Source organism: Acipenser ruthenus, chromosome 1 (genome assembly GCF_902713425.1).
Source record: "Acipenser ruthenus chromosome 1, fAciRut3.2 maternal haplotype, whole genome shotgun sequence".
Classification (NCBI taxonomy): domain Eukaryota; kingdom Metazoa; phylum Chordata; class Actinopteri; order Acipenseriformes; family Acipenseridae; genus Acipenser; species Acipenser ruthenus.
In genome coordinates, this window is record NC_081189.1 from 48,419,528 (window position 1) to 48,443,764 (window position 24,237).

A 24,237-nucleotide genomic window follows, 5' to 3' on the forward strand; every position below is an offset into this window, starting at 1 on the left:
TTCTAATTCCTCCAAGGGCATTGACCAGGAATCATCTTGTAGTTGTCGGTGGGCTTCTGCTTTAGTGCAGCGTTGTATGTGGTGAAGTGTATGCATGTCAATCAATATGTGAAAAGCACTCAATGCGCTCTCATCAATGTTGTGCATATTATTTGTTTATTTAGCAGACGCCTTTACCCAAGAGACTAGGGTGTGTGAACTATGCATCAGCTGCAGAGTCACTTACAACTACGTCTCACCCGAAACAGCACAAGGAGGTTAAGTGACTTGCTCAGGGTCACACAATGAGTCAGTGGCTGAGGTAGGATTTGAACCGGGGACCTCCTGGTTACAAGCCCTTTTCTTGACCACACAGCCTCCTCTGCTGTGGGCCCTGGAACTTCCCTCAAAATATTATGCTCACCCCTTCTACCTGCAGCTTCAACACCAGGATTTATAGTGTTCCAAACAGTGCCATCTTTACCAGCGTCTTGAGTGCCAGGTGGTGCTGGCGCTACCGCTGGAGAAAGCTGATTGATGGACTATTAGGAGGCTCATTGAAACAATAGAAATGTCAGAAGACCGCGCACCTGAGGAATGAAGACTGATAGAAGCAAAATTCAATACATGGCGGCAAGTCCTGACTGATAAATACAAATAATAACGCAACATTTAATTGTTATAATATGTTTTATATGTATCTGTCAATTTGACAGCTCCTGGTCGGAATAGGTATGCCAGTATTTTATCTCCCTAATTTTTGCAGCTACACGATTTCTTTGTCAGGGTAATTAGTACATGTATTTAGGAAAGGTCAGGAAAGCACAGCTCCGTATCTTAAACACACACACACAGTAATTTAAATTAAAATTCCAAAATGCCCACCTTGGTCGTTCTAGTGTTAAGTTTACATAGGCCGCAGTGCAAAATAATTGCCTGGCCGCTACCCAATTTGGATTTTGCAGCCGCAATTGTTTGCACTGTGCCTATCCTTATATCAGCCCCAAAGTGCAGGAACATGTGAACAAACTTTACAACTGGTACATTTGTGTGTTAAATATTTACTTGAATGATTAATACTGTGATATTGCTAATTGGTTATGAATGAACAACATAGGAAATGTGTATTCGATTTTTGAAATGTTCATTTTTCAGAAATTTATAGTTACAAAAATAACTGATGCTGAAAGTTAAATGAATAGAACCGAATTCATGATGATTGAAAATGCTAATACAGTATAACAAAAATGATACCAACCTAGAATAAACATAGACCTAGAATATAAATGATGCAGACTCACATTTTTGTTCATTCTTATTATTTGTTAATTTTAAGTATGTTTAGAGGGAATAGTAACCCCATAAATGTGCAGTTCAATTAACCTTTCAACCGCCAAGCACCGGCTTCCTAATACGGAACTAACAGCACCTACTGTATGCAAACTTTCTCACAGCGTCTCACAGAGTGATTTTAACAGGCATGTGGGGTGAGTGACTGAGTGAGTGAGTTGTAATTTGTGTGTTGTTTTGTAACTTTGAAGTGAAGGCTTATGCCCAGCCAGCAAGTGTTTTGTTGTTTTATTTGAAACTTTTATTTTGGCCCATGTGCCGTGTTTATTTTGTTCCTGTTTTGTGTTTGTTTTGTTAAATAAACTGCAGCTTTCTTCTCTGGGTCTCTTTCCTGCCAGTAACAGCTTGGGCCGTGACGCTACCCTGTCACAGGGATCTATAACATTCAACAAGCAGATGGAGTTTTGGTGGTACTGACCACATACAGTGAGTCAGTAGCTATGAAGTCTAAACAGGATTGCACTGGAGTCTGTTACTTATGGACGTGTTACTACTGTCTCCCCCACACTCGCACACAAATATATATTAAAAGTATAAGATCATTTATTTTTTATCTTTTATAAATGGCAAACTTTTCCCCCCTATTTACAGTACACTTCCACAGCTTAAATGAGTAGCTCTGACAGGAGGGGTGCCGACAGACAGTGCCTGTGAGAAGCCTCTCCAATCCCCCCTTGTAGCTGATAATTAATAAATGAAATACCCTGGGACTCCACTAGCGCTTCCCTTGGATGACATATCTGTCGTGAGCTCGGCAAAGCATTAAATGGCTATTTTCTGACAGAATGACTTCGCTGCCTCCAAGCTTTCTTGACTTTGTATGTGTGTGTGTGTGTGCGGTAAAGAGAGGGAGAGCGTATGTGTGTGTTCGTTTTTTCCTCAGTTGACAGCTCTAGTTCATTCCTGCCCATTTTAATTGGGCCCCGGATGAATTTGCTCGACAGGGCCATTCATCATGTGGCAGCGGTAGAGGACAAACCCAGGGGGGAGGGAGATCGAGGGAGGGGGAGGTGGGTTGCTGTCAGCTCTTTGGGTTGCCTGTTTCATGGGCTGGTAGTGGTTGCTATGCGTATTGGGGTGGGGGGGGAGGGGTCACATATTTGGGCATTAGTGCAGCTATTACTTTAACAAGCTTAGTTTATCCTTGTCACTACCACTTCAATTTCCGAACGTAATCATCTGAAATGTAGATTACGCCAAGAGTCAAATGGGACAGAGCAAGAGCACACAACCAAGTGACAAGAGATGGCTTGTTAAAGCACTGTAGCTTTCCCTCTACTTCTCTGCCTGCCATTGATTAGTTTAATATACAATTACTTCCACAGTAAGCTGTTTGTCACCTGTGTGAAAGACTCCCCCTCCTGCTTCTCTAATCTAAGAGTGGTTGGCAGAGGTGCGCTGACCCACAGTAGATAATAAAATCATTATTTTAGCACCAGCCAGCATCCACAGTCACACCTGACAACCTTCGCAGCAGGCTGCTGCTGGTATCCTGAGTTTTTGTGGGTAGGTTGGTGGGTTTCAGCCCTGTCTCCTTTGCTGCAGCATTACGTAGATTTTTGTAGATATGTAAATATCTTAATTGACTATCCTCTTTCAAGCCTTTCTGTTCACACATAACAGACTTAATTAACATCATGTAACTTGTAACTTTTTGTTGAACACCACCGACAGCAGGCTGATAGCTGAGTTCAACATCATTTTTGAGAGACCAGTTGGTGGGTAAGTTAATAACATGCAATAATAGAATTTAAATGTTTTCATTTTGCATGTACAGTAGGTTACATCATTATAGAGGGAAATAATAGGGAGTAAAAGAGGTTAAGCAGACAGCGACCAAAGAAGTCTATACCTTTAATAAGAGAGACTGGGGCCGACTGAGGCAAGATTGGACATTTTGAGGTGCTGTTCCAAGAAAACAGTCATAAGTTTAAGCAGAAACTACTGAACAAATGGCTACATAAACTGGAATAATGTATTCCAGCATCTGACAACTTTGTGATAGACTCTACACCGTGCCTTGTAAATCTAATGAATTTCTATGAAATATGACCCAAGTTCATACCTAACTGTGCATTTGAACCATTTTTTTTTTATCCAAATCAGATCATCGGTTCAACTCCTGCTTTGCGAAAGATGAACACTACATTGGCTTATTTCTTATGGCTTTCATGACCCATTTCCATCCCAATAGAACCAAGTTGGCACCAAAACTAACCTTTAACTGTTTAACAGTTTTTTTTTTCATATTGAATCACCTGTTCTTGAGGATTGACTTAGTATTTCATGACTTTGGAGGTCAAAGGTTTCCTAATCCTTGTAAGTTTACCTGTGACCACCATGACACTTGTTTGTGATATAGAGATTGTGAAGGACAGGTGGACAGAAAGCATAATTTCAGGTACTGTGCCTCACTTTGTGTTGTTACGGATCATACAAAATGCTGACATACAGTAATCTACTGCACTGAAGCAAACTGATTGACTAGAAATATGTTGGTGGGTAAGATAGGATAATAACCCTGTAGTTGATCATTTGGAATGCCCCAGTTGGTGTCTAGGTCTTTGATTTTGTTTTCATTCTATAAAGCTCAAACATTGTAAGAGTGTTTGGTTTAACCTGTGCTTTTTGCCTATGTCTCACATTTCAGTGAGGTTTTCAGTGACAGCAGGCTCGCTAGGGAGTAAATATCTCTGACCATGTACACTTTCCCTAATAAATCAAGCAGGGTTGGAAGTGATGCTGATCAACAATAGGCACCAGAGGGACTTCACAGAGGACATCACAATGCCGAGTATAACCCAACAAGGGACACTGTGTTAACATTGATAAAAATAAACTATTAGAGATAGAGAGAACTTCCACCCGGCCATATTTTTTTTCTTTAGATTTACTAGTTTTGCAACAAATATTTACAACAAATGACACATGATTTCCTTTTAGCCTGCTTCTCTAGACGGGTAGACTGTAAATTTCCAGTTTGACTTTTCAGTTTCACCTGTGCAAATCCTGAATTCGCTCGTCACAGATCGGAGGATGTGTTAATCTTGGATCCCTGCAGAAAAAAAAAAAAAATGTATTTGCTGTTTACAATAACTGTGCAAACCTCCTAAACGCATTATTTTACTTCGGCGAGTATTGGGTTAATTTTTAAAGTGTGATTTGAAATATCCTTAAAACGGCTGACACCATTGCCAAATAATGTGTGCCAGAGGCCTAAGATTTTATCTGCAATACCCAGATACAGCTATTGTATGGAAAATGATCGTCATGCAGATATAAAATGTAAGCAAATCAAGAGTGAAGAATATTGGTATTGCTAACTCATAGTGATAACACATTTTATTTTTATAATGATGTTTTTTATAATGAAGCGGTATTCTGTATTGTAATGTTGACACAAAGTTGTTTCACCACAGTGACTGTGCCTTGATGCACATAGAAGTCGCTAGTGAGCGCAGTGAAATGCCACTTAAGGAACGACTCAAACTGAAAGTGGTGAAATGCCATTATCATTCATGTTAGTATATTTTCTATACTGACATTGTCCCTCCTAAAAACCTACTGAACATAAAAAGACTATAGTGGTTCACACTCAAACAAACTGAATGTTGACATTCAGAGTTCTCAAGTTCAAACCATCCATCCATTACCATTAACCACTTACTCCTGTACAGGGTCGCGGTGAGACCGAGCCTAACCCGGCATACACAGGGTGCAAGGCGAGACTACACCCTGGATGGGATGCCAGTCCATCGCAGGGCACCACACACACAGCGCAATTTAGAGTGGCCAATCAACCTGGACAGCACGTCTTTGGACTGTGGGAGGAAACCGGAGTACCCGGAGAAAACCCACACGAACACGGGGAGAACTCCACACAGACAGTACCCTAGGCTGGATTCGAACCTAGGACCCTGGCGCTGTGAGGCAGCAGTGCTAACCACTACGCCACCGTGCTGCCCTTTCAAGTTCAAACCATTTGACAAATTGAATTGGTCCAGAGGCCGATTGCACAAAAGTGGTTTAAAAAAGCCAGGTTTAGTTTAAGTTATATGGTTTGAGTTAGCAGGATATAACTTAGCAGCTAACTCTGTTGCAAGAAAGTAGACTGCATTTAAATTAATCTAGATAACTCAAGCCGGGTTAATGTTTCTATCTATGTGCGTGAAACCAACTGTTTGAGTGTGTTAAGAAGAACATAAGAAGATAAGAAAGTTTACAAATGAGAGGAGGCCATTCAGCCCATCAGCCCATCTTGCTCGTTTGGTTGTTAGTAGCTTACTGATCCCAGAATCTCATCAAGCAGCTTCTTGAAGGATCCCAGGGTGTCAGCTTCAACAACATTACTGGGGAGTTGGTTCCAGACACTCACAATTCACTGTGTAAAAAAGTGCCTCCTATTTTCTGTTCTGAATGCCCCTTTATCTAATCTCCATTTGTGGCCCCTGGTCCTTGTTTCTTTTTTCAGGTCAAAAAAGTCCCCTGAGTCGACATTGTCTATACCTTTTAGGATTTTGAATGTTTGAATCAAATCGCCGTGTAGTCTTCTTTGTTCAAGACTGAATAGATTCAATTCTTTTAGCCTGTCTGCATACGACATGCCTTTTAAACCCGGGATAATTCTGGTTGCTCTTCTTTGCACTCTTTCTAGAGCAGCAATATCCTTTTTGTAACGAGGTGACCAGAACTGAACACAGTATTCTAGGTGAGGTCTTACTAATGCATTGTAAAGTTTTAACATTACTTCCCTTGATTTAAATTCAACACTTCTCGCAATATATCCGAGCATCCTGTTGGCCTTTTTTATAGCTTCCCCACATTGTCTAGATGAAGACATTTCTGAGTCAACATAAACTCCTAGGTTTTTTTCATAGATTCCTTCTTCAATTTCAGTATCTCCCATATGATATTTATAATGCACATTTTTATTGCCTGTGTGCAGTACTTTACACTTTTCTCTATTAAATTTCATTTGCCATGTGTCTGCCCAATTCTGAATGCTGTCTAGATCATTTTGAATGACCTTTGCTGCTGCAACAGTGTTTGCCACTCCTCCTATTTCTGTGTCGTTTGCAAATTTAACAAGTTTGCTTACTGTACCAGAATCTAAATCATTAATGTAGATTAGGAATAGCAGAGGACCTAATACTGATCCCTGTGGTACACCACCGGTTACCTCGCTCCATTTTGAGGTTTCTCCTTTAATCAGTACTTTCTGTTTTCTACATGTTAACCACTCCCTAATCCATGTGTATGCATTTCCTTGAATCCTTACTGCGTTCAGTTTGAGAATTAATCTTTTATGCAGGACGTTGTCAAAAGCAGTGGTGTACCACAGCTTTCTGGAAATCTAAATAAACCATGTTGTATGCTGTGCAATTATCCATTGTCGATGTTGCGTCCTCAAAAAAATCAAGCAGGTTAGTTAGACATGATCTCCCTTTCCATTCTGACTGTCTCCCAGGATATTGTTACCATATAGGTAATTTTCCATTTTGGATCTTATTATAGTTTCCATAAGTTTACATATAATAGAAGTCAGGCTTATTGGTCTGTAGTTACCTGGTTTGGTTTTGTATCCCTTTTTGTGGATCGGTATTACATTTGCAAATTTCCAGTCTGTCGGTACAACCCATGTCAAGAGACTGTTGCATGATCTTGGTTAGCGGTTTGTAAATAACTTCTTTCATTTCTTTGAGTACTATTGGGAGTACTATTGGGAGGATCCGGCCCAGGGGATTTGTTTATTTTAAGATCTCCTAGTCGATTTGACACTTCTGCCTCTGTTATGCTAAAGTTATTTAAAACTGGATAGGAACAGGTCGACATGTGGGGCATGTTGTCCGTGTCCTCCTTTGTAAAAACCTGTGAAAAGTAATCATTTAATATATTTGCTATTTCTTTTTCTTTGTCTATGATTTTGCCATTTATGTCTCTTAGACATTTAACCTCCTCTTTGAATGTTCTCTTGCTGTTATAATATTGGAAAAACATTTTGGAATTGGTTTTAGCCCCCTTAGCAATATTGATTTCTATCTCTCTTAGCCCTTCTAACTTCCTTTTTGACTTGTGTTTGGTCCCTTTTTAAATGCTCTGTAAAGTGCCTTTTTTCGCTGAATATTTTTTTTAATTGATCTATTAAACCATTTTGGCCATTTTGTTTTAGATTTAGATTTGTCTACCTTTGGGATGTAATTGTTTTGCACCTCTAGTACTACATTTTTAAAAAACAGCCATCCTTTTTCTGTGGATGTTTGCTCTACTTTACTCCAATCTACTTCTGTTAGTCTCTGTTTCATATCTTCATAGTTTGCTTTTCTAAAATTGTAAACCTTAGCTTTAGTCATTACTTTTGGGGTTTTAAAAATCACTTCAAATGAGACCATGTTGTGGTCTGAGTTTGCCAATGGCTCTCTGACCTGTTTTAGTTATTCTGTCTTCATTATTTGAAAAGACTAAATCAAGGCATTCCTCCCCTCTAATCGGTGCCTTGACAAATTCCGTTAGGAAGCAGTCATTTGTCATTTCCACCATTTCAATTTCGTCCGTCGTGCTCCCCACCGGGTTTTCCCATTTTATATGGGGGAAGTTGAAATCCCCCATTAGCATGGCTTCTCCTTTTCTACACACATTTCTAATGTCATTGTATAACACATTACTTTGCTCAGTGTCTGAATTTGTCTATAGCATGCTCCTATTATTATGCCCTTTTTTGTCCATTATTCGGACCCATATTGATTCGGCGTTGTTTTCTTTGTCCTGATTTAAAACCTGGGCTTCAAGACTATTTCTTATGTATAGCGCTACCCCTCCACCTCTTCTGTCCTGCCTGTCTTTCCTATACAGTGTGTACCCACTAATAGTATGTTTGTCTCCATCACTCTCAGACAACCAAGTATCTGTAACACCTATCACATTGTAGTTACTTGTTAGTGCAGTAGCTTCAACTTCTAACATTTTGTTTCTCTGACTTCTAGCATTAAGATAAATACATTTAATAGCTGTCTTACCTGAGTTGTTGCCTTTGTTTTGAAGTGGTCTCCCTTCTGTTACCTGAAAAAATTGAGACTTTTTTTTTACTGCTTCTCAGCAACACATCTTAGTTTCAATGTATGATAATGTTAAAAGTTTTTTTTGTTTTTTTTTAACAAAAAAAAAACAAAACAAAAAAACAAAAAACCGCCACTGCCAATAAAGCCAGGGTGGCATAAATCTTAGACCTATGCAGAGTACCTGTATATGAGTAAGGGCTTTTTTTCCGTTTTAAAAGTCTGGATTCATCTTTGTTAACCTGCTCTGAAGCAGGTTAGTTTAGTCGTGATAAATTACCATGGATTTAAGCCTGAGTTATTATCTTGTTTTGTGCAATAGACTAAGCCTGACTTTCACAATTAAACCTGGAAGTTATCAGGACAGCTCTTTAAACCACTTTTGTGCAATAGGCCCCTGGTCTATCTTTCAGTACATTATTTTCTGCAGCCCAGCTTCCACTATACAGGGAGGTCCCACTGCAGGAACCTATGCTGACACACCCGTTTTTATATTTTGTTTTAAGGTATGATTCTTTATATCTGTAGTATTTAACATTATTAAATTTGTATTGCTCTTCAAATATTTATATTTGTTTATTTAAAATGTTGGGCTGCATTTTTTAAAGTTCTTTAATACAAATTGCCATAGGTACAATTTTTGTTATTTTTTTTTTAAAATTTGGAAACAGCAATTATTTTTTCAAATTTTCTCCCCAACGCGTCCTCTGAAATGTGTGCCGTCAGCTGTCTGCTTCTTTTCACTCTGCAGGCCTGCCATGCAGCCACTTCAGAGCTACAGCGTTGGAGGACCACACAGCTCTGGGCAGGTCTGCAGGCGCCCGGCCAGTCTACACGGGTCGCTGGTGCGCAGTGAGCCGAGGACACCCTGGCTGACCATTGGGCGGCGCTCGGCCAATTGTGTGCAACCTTGTGGGAACTCCTGTCCACGGTTGGCAGTGGAATAGCCTGGACTCGAACCAGTGATCTCCAGGCTATAGGGTGCATCCTGCACTCCATGCAAAGTGCCTTTATTGGATGCACCACTCAGGAGCCCCCCATAGGTACAAGTTTATCAGAAAGGAAAAACAAACACAATAACGTTACCATACAGGAACAGAAAACTTCAGCAATATGTTTAAAAATAAAAAATAACTACAATATGGACCACAGGGGACACAGCAAAGGTATGTTAAAGTACAACACTGAAAGTAACTGTTCTAGTGGGGGGAACATGTTATGCATATTTTATCATCTTAATGTAACAGGACTACTTTGTTCACCCTGTTGACTATTGTACTCTGCGTTGTGTTTCTTTTTTTTAACGATGATGACACAAAAACATGCGTTTTCAGTATCGCCTTTGTTTTTATTCTGCATTGAAAATGAAAAGAAAATTGCATTTCAGTCTGGTTACTGCATCTGCATCCACCTTCCTCTGAGACTTCAAAGACAAGAAAGGGAACAAGCAAAACAAAACAAAACAAAAAGAAACTACCATAACATAATTTAACATTTGTTTTTGTACTAACTTTACATTGTCACACATCCATCAAAAGTATATAAGAAAATATATGCAACATTAATGCTACATAGCATTTTAAATTCAGTTATACAAGATTTACAAAAACCATTACCGTATTTAGCTTAATTTGTGAAAAATAAATAAACTGTAATGCTGTACCTGCATTGAAAATGAAAAGAAAATTGCATTTCAGTCTGGTTACTGCATCTGCATCTACCTATTCAGTAATTAAAAGAAACTAATTACTCAAGATATAGAGCCCAAACAACAAAAATACAACACTTAACAGCATTTAAACAGTCTCTGTTTTCTTTACATTGAATAGCTATACAGTGGTTTCGTAATGGAGGTTACGTAGTGGAAAGAGGCTGCATTCACACGCACATGTGGGTAGGCCACGGGAGACAAAAATAATAACTTTTAAAACTTTCTTTGCGTCACAATAAACACATTTTTACAACTTACATTTTTATCACATTCATATTATTGAATAATATTCTGATTCATATGTCCAAAGTGATATACAGTTTTCAGGGATTTTATTAAGCATGCTACAAACTTTTTATTTAATTTTATTTTAGCAAAACATTAATTAACACCAAACATCCTCTCAACATACTTTTTCATTACCCAAAGATATTACGTTTATAATGTTGTCCTTCTTTGTTAACAAATGTGCATTTTGAGTGATTTTTATGCAATTTAATAGACAACAGCAAAACAACGTACCTGCCTCTGAGACGGGAAAGGAAAAACGATTGCGTTTCAGTACCATTCCTTACATTTGGACTATACCAAAATAACTCAATGTCATTGTTCCGCTGTTTGTTTATTTATTTATTTTTTCCTAAACAGACTGCTCATACAGCTCCATAATAATTAGAAAATTCAAGTCAGAAAATGTTTATTTCCTTAGAAATAATTACTGCACTGTATGTTATACAATTCACATTACCCATTACTTGTATAATGGTACTGTCCATTACTCTGAAGCCTTGCGAGGAAAAAATTGTCTGACTTTTTAAAGTGACAGCAACAGCCTAATGAAAATCTAGTGAAACCACTATACTACTGTTACACTCACCCCCACTGACTTTCACTAGATTATTCATTGGGGTAGAAGTTCTACACTATAGAACCCTCCAAACCATAACCAAACCAAAACATATTTCTTTTATTTTTTTTTCAAAGTATTAATGCAGAGATAGTAAAGATGCAGGGCATGTGTGACAGAGAAAAAAAACAAAAAACAAAAGAAAACCCAAAATAAAAAACACTGTGAAAACATTTCACCCCAAGTAATTACATGAATCAATGAAAAACATATAGTCTCTAAACTAACGCAGTGCGAAAAAAATAATTGTAACTCCATTATAAGTTACTTCAGCCAAAGGGCTATCCTAAATAAGGATTACAGTGAAAAGGGGGTAGCTAGTCCCCAAAACACCCATAGAAAAATATGCCATATACATATTCGTACATACAATTCGCAACCCGTGTTTATCTGGCATTGTCCTATTTAAAAGACAATATTTACTTAAAGAAATTTAGTGATCCATAACAAAAATAATATATATATATATATATATATATATATATATTTTTTTTTTTTTTTTTAAGAGGAAAATGAGACCAGAAATCATCGACTTACTACTAGAATGATCACTCTAAATAATGTGCATCTATGCTTTGATAGTCTTCCATATCCTTTGGCTAGACATAGTCTGAATCAGTCTATCAACCGGTCTAATTATTCTACCGAATCTGGTACGAATGACATCCCCACTCCTAGTGTCCGAGATGTTATCAACCATAGTGACACCATTATTAAAAGAAGCTTTAGAGGACGATGCTACTGAACCATTCCTAACCCCCTCATCAGCTACCCCATGGTTTATACACAGAGACGATGCACCCACACTACTACGATTTATAGAATCTGTGTCCAATATATGCAACGAATCCTGAGGCTCTTCTACTTCACTGGTCAAATCCAAATGGGATGCATCCATTGGAAGCTCTTCCTCCATGTATTCCTCATCTACACTCGTCTGACAAGGCAAGCAGTTCCCCCTCTCACTTGATGCTAGGTCTTTTCTCAGAGAACTCAGCTCGGCAACATCATGTGAGGATTGACCTCCATCCTGGTTCTCCTCTGCAACCTCAGAAAGTGTCTTTGGCAGTCCTGCAATCCACACAGCAGTTCTTTCTTCCGTCCCTTCAGATTCACTTGCCTGCACAGATGACTCGGTACATCGGCTTCCCTCAGAATCAGACATCTGTTCATCCGATTCATTACAGGTTGGCAAAGGCCGAAAATTCACAGGCATAATTAAATTTCTATGAACCGTCTTAACAACTCCTGTTCTAGTATTTTGAATACTGTAAGTATGCAAAGCAGCATTTTTGCTCACTACAAGGAACACTGTACTCTCCCAGCGATCAGCCAGTTTCTTTTTGCCCCGTTCCTCCTTGTTGGCCAACAAAACTCTGTCTCCGACTTCCACAGATTGGCCCTTTGATTTCCAATTGTAAAAGTCTGCATGATGCTTCTGTTGTTTTTCGGCATGTTGTTGTGCCAGGAGTATTGCCTCTTTCAACACCTCTCTCAGTGACTTCACATAGGCATCCAGAGCCACAACATCTTCATCTAGTAAAACACAGTCAAACATAATGTCAACTGGCAACCGTGGCGTCCTGCCAAACATCAGAAAGAATGGGGGAAATCCAGTTGTTTCATGGATCGTACAGTTATATGCAAACGTTAGACTTCAACATTTGTGGCCACTTAGTTTTAGATCTAGGGGGTAAAGCACGAACCATGTTGCCCAAAGTGCGATTAAAGCGTTCTACATGCCCATTACCCATGGGATGATAAGGGGTGGTGCGAGACTTCTCAACCCCTGCCACTTTCAACATCTCAGCAATTAACCGACTTTCAAAATTTGCGCCCTGGTCGGAATGTATGCATCCCGGAAACCCATAAACACAAAAAAAATTATTCCACAACACACGTGCCACAGTTTTAGCAGATTGATTAGGACATGGATAAGCATTAGCAAGCTTTGTAAAATGGTCAGTTACTACCAACACATCAATAGACTTGTTATTGGCATCCTCGGCAGTCCAAAAATCAATGCAAACTATCTCCAATGGCGCTGATGTAACAACTGACACCAGAGAAGCTTTCGCTTCAGGTTCAGGTGCTTTACTAACAACACACCTCTTGCAGTGTTGAACATACTCTTTAACATCCCGCTCGAGCGTGTCCCAGTAAAAACGCTAGTTTTTTAACGTCTAGTTAGCCACACAGTCCGTTGTTGCCCCTGGTGACCAGCTTCATCGTGTACTCCCTACAACACCATTCCCTTCAATGCAGAAGGAACCACATACTGGAAAGATTTATTTTTAGTTACAGGGTTCTTAGACACCCGGTACAGTACTCCTAAGCGAGTAGTCAGTTTCCCCCATTGTCTCAAGGTTCTCAAAGTTTCCTTAGACTCATAAACACGTTCCCGTCTAGACGGTCTACGGTGTCTTTCCACAAAATATCTGACCCTATCTAATGCAGTGTCCTGACATTGCTTGTCATACAACTCCTGATGGGAGAGCACAGGGAGCGGGCTCTGTCCCAATGATGTCCAACTTTGTAACTGCTGAACATGTGAAACTGCCCGGACATTCGCACCAGTGTTCCAGTGACTATGCGCATTCAGCACCGCAGAAACATCCTGACGTGAGACTTGCCCACCTTCCAAATAATTACTTGGGTTATTCACACACACTGGAACCCTCTGTGTCACTGCAGACTGTCCCTCAACACCGGCTACTTGGTCATCAGTTATCTCAGTGGACCAACGGAACATGTCTTGCACCACATCAACAGCCAGTCCTTTGGCCTCCTCTAGTAAGGCTCTGTATGGTGTTCTTGTCAGGTGATGTAGAATTCTGGAGTTGACAAACGGTTCTCTACTGAGAGCATCAGCCACCACATTTTTAGGACCTGGAATGTATTGAATGTCCAAGTCATAGGGCGCTAAATTTAGCCACCCACCTCTGTTCACATGCATCAAGCTTTGGTTTCGTCAGTATGTATTTTAGTGGATTGTTATCAGTCCACACTGTAAACCGATGCCCTCTCAACCAATGGCTGAACTTATCACCGATAGCCCACTTCATAGCTAAAAACTCAAGTCGATGAGCAGGATATTTAGATTGTGCATAATTCAGTGATTTGCTAGCGAAGGCAATCGGTCTAGCTCTGTCAGAATTCGGCTGCACTTGTGACAGAACTGCACCAAGAACACTCGTGGATGCATCTACAGAGAGCAAAAATGGCTTGGTGAAATCAGGATGAGCCAACAATACATTGTCAACTAAGGCAGTCTTGAGATGGCTAAATGCTTGCCTGCATTCCTGAGACCAATCCTCAAGAACAAGTCGTCTGCATACAACAGGACGCTTCCCCCCTTTTCCTCTCCGGGGTCTCTTTTGACCTGCAGTCAGATTAAACAACGGTTTAGCTATAACTGAGCAGTTTTCAATAAAATGCTGATAATATACAATCATGACTAAAAAGGATCGGACTTTCTTTGCCGATGGTGTTGCACCGTCAGACTCCATTAAATCTAACTCAGAGACTTCCACAATGGCCTTCACTTTGTCTGGATCACTCGCTACACCCTCTTGAGTAATAATGTGGCCCAAGAATTTAACAGACCTTTGCATTAAATGACACTTTTTGGAAGCCAACTTTAAATTATGGTCCCTTAGACGCCGGAACACCATTTCCAGTCTCTGTAGACTTTCTCCTTATTCTTAGCAAACACCAACAAATCGTCCAAATAACAGAGAAGACTCTGAAAGTTCTGGTCACCAAAGATAGTCAACATCATTCTCATGAAAGTAGCAGGGCTGTTGCACAAACCCTGCGGAAGACGGTTATATTCATGTAGGCCAAGAGGTGTGGTAAATGCTGTGTATTTCTTGTCCTCCTCATACAGAGGCACATAGTAGTATCCCGAGGTCAGGTTCATTGTGCTAAAAAAACGTTCCCTCCAAGGGAAGCAAGAACATCAGCTTGGTGAGGCAGAGGGTGGGCATTCTTAACAGTACGAGCATTGAGCCACCTAAAGTCAGTACATATTCTCAAATCACCATTCTTTTTCCACACCAGAACTAATGGTGAAGCATATTCACTACAAGACTTCCTGATTATCTCTTTCTCTTCCATCTCATCCAAAGTTTCTTTCAGCTTTTGGTAATGGGCTGGAGACAATCTACGATATGGCAACAGAAAAGGACGATCATCAGTTAATCGAATTCGGTGACAAAAGTCGCGTGCCTCACCACAATCTAACTGGTGTCTTGAAAAGATACTCTCATAGCGCTCAATTAAATCCACCAGCTTGGTCTTCCAGAATGGTGAGACCTGACAACTCTCAATAGGCAAGTCTCCCAACCCTAGATCTGGCAACCTGCTATTACCTCCCATTACCGGAGCGCTAAGTGTACTTAGAGCAGTTAGACTGCCATGTGTGCTACTACTACATCCATTTTTGACACTACCCAGTTTCCCCACATTTTGATAACATGAACTTGCAGCAACCGACAAGCTCTCTTGCTCCTCGTGGAAACCTTCAAGTGCAATGCAAGGATATACATCAGCCAGTTTAGCATTTCTGCGCAAGGTAATCGGTTTAGCAGTGGGATTGATAACCTTAACAGGGAGCCACCCATCCCCCCAAAGAGGCGTGACCACACGACCTACCAATATATTTCTAGGCACACAGCGAGACATGCTTGGTTCAATAATAACAGTACTGCACATAGATATAGTAGACTTTGGTGGTAACCGTCCCCAAACGAGATGTTCTTGCATGGGTTGAAGAGTTACTGCCCTTTTTAATTTGACTGTACCAACTTTATCAGAAATTGAATCCCCCCTCCACCTTTCCAGGTTGGACAACAGACGTAGAAATTGGCTGTTGTCATTCGGGTCTGCAGCATCAGGTTTCCCTATCACTCTCCAATACCCCTCATTACTCTTGAACTGTCTAATCAGAGATTTAGATTTATAACATTAGTACCCAAAATGAGCTGATCAACTTGCCCTTCAACAACTAAAATGGGCACACTGAACTTAAACCCATACACTTCCAAATTGAGTTCACACATACCAATAGGGCTTGTTTGCTTCCCACCACATCCTACCAGAACAACATTTGAAGGAGCTAGAAAATCATTGCTAACCAACCCTGCTTCCTTAAGTCAAGGCACAACCTCAGCACTCAGAGTTGTAGCCACAGATCCACTATCTAGCATCCCTTGGAATTCTAACGAGTCCTGAACCTTAACAGTAGTGTAAAATAGACTGTCATTCTGATTAATTCTCATGGTGTTCTGTACAACAACCTTGTTACCTTTCGGTAGTGTCTCACAATAATAAGAATACACAGATTCCAAATCAACATCAAAAGTGGAGGAATTAACATGAAGCCTGCAATTGCCCTCCTCCAAATGGAGGCTTCTTAGTTTCCCTGCACCTGTGTCTGATTAGCTTGCACAGGAGCCTGATTCTGCAAACCCATATGCCTGGGGCAACTTGCCCTTCTGTGTCCTGAGCCATGACATTTAAAACACAGTCTATTCGCTCGACAATGTGAAATGGTAGTATGTTCCGTGCTCTTACAAATACTACAAACTAACCCCTCACTAGCTACACACTTAACTTGACATAATTTTTGCTCACATGAGGATTTGCAGTTCCGCACATCCTGATTATTGTGTCCCAAGGCACGTTCAAGCATGCCTATAACTCTATCAAGAGTATTTGCCTCAGACATAGCACAATCCGCATCACACACTTGTTCTGGAAGCAACAAAACATCAGATTGTTTACATTCATTAACAGAAGAACCCACCCTCCTTTGATTGTGGTCAGTTGTAGTTGAAGTGTTTTGAGACAAGGTTTTAGGAGCTGCTTTATGTTCCCTGTGAAACTCCTCTAACCTCTCTTGCACCTCACAAGCTGTCCATTTATTCAGTGACTTACTTTTGAAAACATAAGCTAGTTCTTTGTCAGGACAATTACGAATGAACATGACAGCAATTTCCAAACTCTGATTATCCATTACTTTCCCCTGACTTCTAAGACACTGTTCAGTCACCTCTGCTGCCTTGTTAAGCCTAATCCAATAATCTAACGGTCCTTCATTATGTTTTGGTTTAGTAGCATAAAAGTCGGCCAATGGCATACTTGAAAAAATAGATTCACTAAAATGCTGTCTCACGATGTTAAAAACAGCATCAGAATCATGAGAACTGTTTAATACAGGATTATTGCGCAGCCAAACTTTGACTACGTCTCCAGCCTTCCCCACAAGTTTGCTCACTAACTCTTCAATTAGCTCATGCCCTGTGTAACCTTTCTTCCGAAAGTAAACTTTCATTATTTCCTCCCATTCTTGCACAGAATACTTATCGGAGCCATCACCCCTAAAATAAGGTGGCTCCTTAACATCAGACTTCAAAACTAAATTTAATTTGGAAGCATCAATCGTGGTCGAGCTACACTGACCAGGAGAATCAGCAGTGGGTTTACTCTTAAAAGCTAAAGCAGGTGTGGACTCAGTGGCAGAACTGGGGGCTAAACTTGCTTTGATGGACTCCCCAATTTCTGCACCAATCTGTTTTATAAGCTCACTAAACTGCTGTGTTGATGCATCCTTAGCACTAAAGACCAATCCACAAGATGGAGAACCCTCAATAGACACCAAAGGGGTAAACTGCGGAGGTGAGACAGAGTATGGAGTAGAAATCCCCCCTCTTCCAAAACCACTTTTAACAGGAGTGGAGGAACAGAATTCATTTGTGTCAACAACCTGTTCTAGTGGAGGCACATCCAATAAAGGAACTCCTCTCCCCCTCCCCACATTCATGTAGTGTTACTCCTACCTACATTAAACTCTTGCCTATACATGTTTAAAACAACAGAGGAACATAAAATAAATACAGAAAGTGCACTTAAATACACAGAAACTTCTATGCTACCACAAAGTCCAGTGAGTCCTTCCCAGTCTGTGGATCCAATGCACTTCATAGCAGCGACGCGATGCAGTAACAAAGGCTTGCAGCAACGGCGGCGGTCTGCTTTCCACGCTGACCAGTTGTCGAGTCACGGCACCAGTTGTAACAGGACTACTTTGTTCACCCTGTTGACTATTGTACTCTGCGTTGTGTTTCTTTTTTTTAACGATGATGACACAAAAACATGCATTTTCAGTATCGCCTTTGTTTTTATATTCTGCATTGAAAATGAAAAGAAAATTGCATTTCAGTCTGGTTACTGCATCTGCATCCACCTTCCTCTGAGACTTCAAAGACAAGAAAGGGAACAAGCAAAACAAAACAAAACAAAAAGAAACTACCATAACATAATTTAACATTTGTTTTTGTACTAACTTTACATTGTCACACATCCATCAAAAGTATATAAGAAAATATATGCAACATTAATGCTACATAGCATTTTAAATTCAGTTATACAAGATTTACAAAAACCAATACCGTATTTAGCTTAATTTGTGAAAAATAATTAAACTGTAATGCTGTACCTGCATTGAAAATGAAAAGAAAATTGCATTTCAGTCTGGTTACTGCATCTGCATCTACCTATTCAGTAATTAAAAGAAACTAATTACTCAAGATATAGAGCCCAAACAACAAAAATACAACACTTAACAGCATTTAAACAGTCTCTCTTTTCTTTACATTGAATAGCTATACAGTGGTTTTGTAATGGAGGTTACGTAGTGGAAAAAGGCTGCACTCACACGCACATGTGGGTAGGCCACGGGAGACAAAAATAATAACTTTTAAAACTTTCTTTGTGTCACAATAAACACATTTTCACAACTTACATTTTTATCACATTCATATTATTGTCTAATATTCGGATTCATATGTCCAAAGTGATATACAGTTTTCAGGGATTTTTCTTTATTAAGCATGCTACGAACGTTTTATTTTATTTTATTTTAGCAAAACATTAATTAACACCAAACATCCTCTCAACATACTTTTTCATTACCCAAAGTTACTACGTTTATAATGTTGTCCTTCTTTGTTAACAAATGTGCATTTTGAGTGATTTTTATGCAATTTAATAGACAACAGCAAAACAACGTACCTGCCTCTGAGACGGGAAAGGAAAAACGATTGCGTTTCAGTACCATTCCTTACATTTGGACTATACCAAAATAACTCAATGTCATTGTTCCGCTGTTTGTTTATTTATTTATTTTTTCCTAAACAGACTGCTCATACAGCTCCATAATAATTAGAAAATTCAAGTCAGAAAATGTTTATTTCCTTAGAAATAATTACTGCACTGTATGTTATACAATTCACATTACCCATTACTTGTATAATGGTACTGTCCATTACTCTGAAGCCTTGCGAGGAAAAAATTGTCTGACTTTTTAAAGTGACAGCAACAGCCTAATGAAAATCTAGTGAAACCACTATACTACTGTTACATTAACACACTTAAAAATCCATATTACTGTGATAGAAATGCTTATATTAAAAAAGGTCAAGAGTCATGCAATTAATGCCACTCACAAAAGTAGGACTATTATGAGACCAATTGGAATGGGCAACTGATAATAACTACTGTATGCTTTATTAAAGCTGTCTGGAGAAAAGCTGAACTGTCCATTCCTAAAAGATACAAGATGCCCTTTTAAAGATATGTTTTAATTGTTTTGCATACATATCTCTCTGGTAAAAGATATTTTCCTTTTAATATGACCTACAGTGTAAATACAGGTTAAATACAATACATATTTTAAAAATCAGTAAGCTTTAGTTTTGCATGTGTAATGGATTGGCATCCCAGCCTATTGAAATGAATGTAAAGGCATGGGCTGGGCACGAACCACATGATTCAAAGACAACGTCTTACCATTCAACTAAGCTCTCTAGATGAGATAAGTTTGTGTCTTATGCTGATGTCAGTATTATTAACTCATCAGCTGCTGGAAGGAGATCCACTACATTTTGTGAAGTATAAATGGTATACAATGTATTAATGTTTAAATATATTGTCTAAATTATATAAGGATTTAACCAAAACTAACTGGATCTTTCTCACAAAACCTCTGATATATTGGGGACAGTTTGAAAGCCTGCTTTCAAACTAGACTACATGTCTCTAGGAAAACCTCCATTGTAAACAAAAGGACAATTTGTTTAAAAGGACCCCCTCTGATGTTCTTGGTTTTCAAGGGGACTCCCAAGGCACAGGCTAGTTTTATTGTTTTGAGTAAACAAACTGGTCTCTATTTAAACTGTGCTTTAAAGACCACTTGTGTATTGAGATATGTTGCCAGTCAAAGCCCAGGACACACTGCGATCAATAGCGACTAGTGTGTTATACTTACTCGCAAGTCTAAAGGTCAGCAACCAACGAGTTCACCACGTTAGGAATAGAGACTTGCATGTATTCACTCTCTATTATACATATATTTATAAAATTGTTTGGATAAATTAAGTGTGATTGGCTGAACAAGATCACATGACTGCGGTAATAATTGTCTTACCACACGGCTATGACCTCAGCCGGGCTTACACTGCACGATTTTTGTTGATTCCCAACGAGCTGAGGAGTCGGCGACTAATTTCTTAAAATCTGGGACAAAATGAGGTTGTCGGGGACAAAATTGTCTGTAAGTGTGAGAGGGTCTACGATGCCCCGATAATGGCTTCTTTGATCTCCCGACGCTCTTACGACATCCCGACAAATTTCTAACATGTCAGAAAACTTTAGTCCCCAACAAAGCAATTTGTGAAATGTGTGAGGGGCTACGGGCCGATTTATTGACGAATCCTGCCAGTAGCCGATAGGACAAGCTAGCAACAATGGCGACGAAGAGAAAGGTTGTGCCCCGCAAGGTGTGGAGCCTTGAAATTGAGGAAAGGATGGTGGAGATGTGGCAAGAACACCCGTGTCTCTTTGACATAAGTGACATTTCCTATCACGATCGCTCATGGAAGGAACAAAGATGGAGGGAAATTGCTTTGCAACTTCAGGTACCTGGTAAGTAAATAATTGTTATAACTTATTAACGCCGAAGCAGATACTGTGTGTGGTAGTGTGTGCTCTCATGGCAATCAATTTCTACAGTCACTCGTATTCGATATCCCTTTCAAACCCCCTACTATGCTTGCATTGCTCATTTAATCAAAATACGAGGAGGGGTGCGCGTCTGTGTGTGTGAGAAATAGAGAGAATGTAGATTACGTTGTTGCATATTTAAACCTATGACAAACTTGCAGTAGCAATACTATTAATTCAATTAATAGTAATTAAAGTTGTATTCTAGTCTGTTCGAAAGCGCAACACTCGCTCGTAGTACAGAATATTTATTAGTTTAAAAGTCTTCAAATTATTCATCAGAATTTGGTATTCTGATGAAGATCGCTTGACGGCCAATCTCCCACGACAATCTTTTAATCTAATCAATATTTTGTACTACGAGCGAGTGTTGCGCTTTTTGAACAGATTAGATTTTATATATTTGGATGCACCTCGACTTGATTTGGTTCAGAGCACAGACGTCAAGGAAATAAATATTGACATTGCTATAATGTTATAACTGTTATAAACGTTTTCGCAATATTTAACATGTGTGCAGTCTATGGCCCTGACGTATAAATCCTCATGCTGGAATTTGCGGAGTATGAAATTAGCAATATCCGCGGTCCTATTATACACACATGGTACACGTTTTCTTCTTTTTTTCTGTGCAAAACAATGCACAGACAACAGCGATCGCCTCCTCGCTTGAGTCCATGATTCTCCCGAATGATGTCTACGATTCTGCAATGAAAATAGGCGCAGTCCGCGACAAGATGTCTCGTGTAGTGTGTGTAGCTTGCAATCCCTGATCTACACTGAGAAATCGTAGCTCAATCGGTTAGTGTGAGTGGCGCTGCGTCTCCCGATTGCAAAAATCGTGCAGTGTAAGCCCGGCTTTACTTACCTGATCTATTAATATTACTACGCCTTAATAGTAACACTTATCTAAACAGCGTTTCTGTAGGTAAAAATGTCAACATACAACTGAAATAGCATTTAAACCACTCAACAATCATTTTTCCCCCATCTCTGTCACTAAGCATTACAGAAATATTGGCAAATATACTGTGGTATTTATTTAATCAGAGAACAGAACAAAAAAAAAAACTCCGAGGCAAAAGTAGCATTAACACTATTCAAAGATATCTGAGAAATCACCACGCAGTCTCACTCAGCATGTAATGTACTGTAGATGCAGCAGCATCTACTTATTAAGCTAAATATCGCCTTATAAAACTGACTAGCGAGTATGCAATGTTTAAACTTGACACAACACCTACATCTCACCACTACCCTCCGATTTCAGAAACATATTTAAAACAAAATTAAAGGTTGTGCTTTTAAACATGGTCAAGTTCGGCATAGAATTCTATTATTAGACAAAATATTTACACAATACTTAAAAACTGCAGCTGTAACCATGCTGCATGATTCATTTATACATTATACCAAATCACATTTTTATTCACAAGGAAGGGAAAACATAATAATATATGTTTTTGCTGACATAAGCATTTGGGCAACACAGTATAGGTTTGCTTCATTGTAAATAAAAACGTGATTTGGTATAATAAATTATAACGCTATTAATAAAAAATGAATCATGCAACATGGTTGTAGCAGCAGTTTTGAAGTATTCTGTAAATATTTCCTCTAATAGTTAAAAAGTACAGTGCTTATGGGGTTGTCACTTGTCAGTGCTTTTTTCAAATATATACAAACCAATGGAATACCTTGTGTGTGTGTATGCATATATAAGCCTTTCTGCGTAATTCGGGGGACACCGTAGAGAGCGTTTTCACTGCCTTTTTTCCCTGTTTACCTCATTTCTCTATGCTGTCCACGCTAGCTTTCCTCAGCCGCGCTCCGCCTGGGGACGAGTGATCAGCTGGCTCAATCACATCCGGGTGGAAGGGGGCAGCTCATTTCTTGTCATCTCTAAATAGCCTCGCGCAGTGCTTGCCACGTCAATCAAGGGGCGTGGCCAGGGCAGCGCCGGGAGTTCCGTTTAGCAGCTCCGCCCGTCAATCTTCCCCCTTTTTCCTATATTAACCTAGCACTACTTCCTGTGTCCTGCGCCCTACGCCCATATATAAAACCTCGCTCCTTTCACTGCAGGTCATTTATCTGCACAGCGCTGTTAAGACAGTATCAGCTATTTTCCTACCTGCTCAGGTGATCTTTCTTTTCATTCAGCATTTCTCGGCTTCAAGAGCTCCAACGTTAGCCTTTCCTGCTCCATCCAGTCTCCAGCCCAGTTACAGCGCCGTTCAAAGCGCAGTGTCATTACTCAACTAGGTCTGCGTTTTCATGAGAAAGTCTGGCCCCAACGACACTGCTGTACTGCAACACTTTCCCACCGGCGCCTCACAGACCATGGTTACCACGGCAACGCCTCATTGAGTGACTACTGGGAGTGGTAAGTTGCCATGGCGACCAGGCAGCTTTAACAGGCAATGTGAGCCTGTGCCTCAGTACTGCAATCTTCTGACTCCTGCTGCTGCGCTTTTGCAACGTGAGAGCGAGTTCAACTTGCTGAATTGTGACATCTAAATACTGCAGGCTCCTCTTCTAGACCTACGTTAACTTACTTACATCATCACTAACTGTTTTGAAGCAAATGTTTTTTACATAGAGAGGATTTTAATCGCAATAACCAAATATATGCGACCCTGCTTCACTGAAGCCAATAGTTTAAATTCCAATCACAACTTCTAGATGGCAGCATAACACCACAAGCTCTACATAATTTAAGCTGGTTTGCTATCGCTGCGAATCTCGCACATTCCAAACTTTCTATCAATTCCTGCAGTTTGTTGTCACTCCGAGGGATTCTCAGTCCCCTCCTGCCTCACCCTTTTTTGCTACATATATTAACTTGATTTTTTTAAATCCAAACCCCTTCCCTCGAGGACCTGGTCATGAAGCCAAGCTTATCAGCTTTCTGAGATGCTAAGAATCCACCGTCACATTAATTTCCAGCTTACCTGCATCAGGCCATTCCTGCAACCTTCTTGTTCCCCGGATTTGCACTTCCTAATTTTCCCCCAACTTCATCAAGGCACTTAATACAACTTTCATTTGTCCATTTAATTCAATTTGAGTTACCAGTCACATACGGAAACTGTGTCCTACGATTATCAATATTTCAATCAAAGCGTCCTCCTACACCGCAATAGACAATACACTCATAGACTGCTCCTGATCAA

General features: G+C 39.8%; 1 long non-coding RNA gene across 1 annotated transcript; it reads right to left on the bottom strand.

Moving 5' to 3' along the window:
- Positions 1 to 4,257: 4,257 nt before the first annotated feature.
- On the bottom strand, positions 4,258 to 22,921 carry LOC131737353 (uncharacterized). Its single transcript, XR_009328975.1, has 3 exons — positions 22,851 to 22,921; positions 8,343 to 8,385; positions 4,258 to 4,384 (listed from the first exon to the last, which is right to left on the bottom strand). It is a non-coding gene; the product is annotated as an uncharacterized LOC131737353 (long non-coding RNA).
- Between the last annotated feature and the right edge of the window lie 1,316 nt (positions 22,922 to 24,237).